This window comes from Galeopterus variegatus, unplaced genomic scaffold (assembly GCF_000696425.1).
Source record: "Galeopterus variegatus unplaced genomic scaffold, G_variegatus-3.0.2 Scaffold5755, whole genome shotgun sequence".
Lineage (NCBI taxonomy): Eukaryota > Metazoa > Chordata > Mammalia > Dermoptera > Cynocephalidae > Galeopterus > Galeopterus variegatus.
In genome coordinates, this window is record NW_007731866.1 from 46,496 (window position 1) to 47,093 (window position 598).

Genomic DNA, 598 nt, shown 5'->3' on the forward strand with positions numbered 1-598 from the left:
GGACGCTGCGCCGCCACCGGGAGCTCGGCGCCATCTGCGGAGGGGACATAACCCGCAGCTACTGGCCCCGGGAAGGAGGGAATGGCACGTTTAATCCGTTAGGAAAATCCAGGATGCAGTGAATGACTTCCTGGCCTTGCCCAGAGGCTGGACGCCCTCCCGTGTCCTCACACTGCCTCAGGGACCACCGCTGGCTGCTGTGACCTGTGCAGCTGCAGCCTCCCCGCAGACAGACAACCCTGCCCACCCTCCCCGCACTAAAGGAACCTTCCCGGTTTGTGACCGGGCCCCACGCTGGGAGAGTCCTCGGAGAGTGCCCAGGTCTGGGCGGACGGCAGCCACCTTCCCTCCACCCCCTCACCTTCTGCCTCGCCCTGGAGATCTCAGCTGAGACTCTGAAGACTGACATTCATACTGATCCCTTCCCATAGCCAGAAATAGCTTCACTGAGACTCACGTTTGTGAGAAGTTTTGTTTTTTTAAGGCCTTCCTCCCACCAGAGCTTCAATGTGCCAAGCTCTGCATCTTGGGGCAACCGAAGGAATAGTGTATGGGAACAAGTGCTGGCAAGGACATGGGGAGAAAATGGAACCCCTGC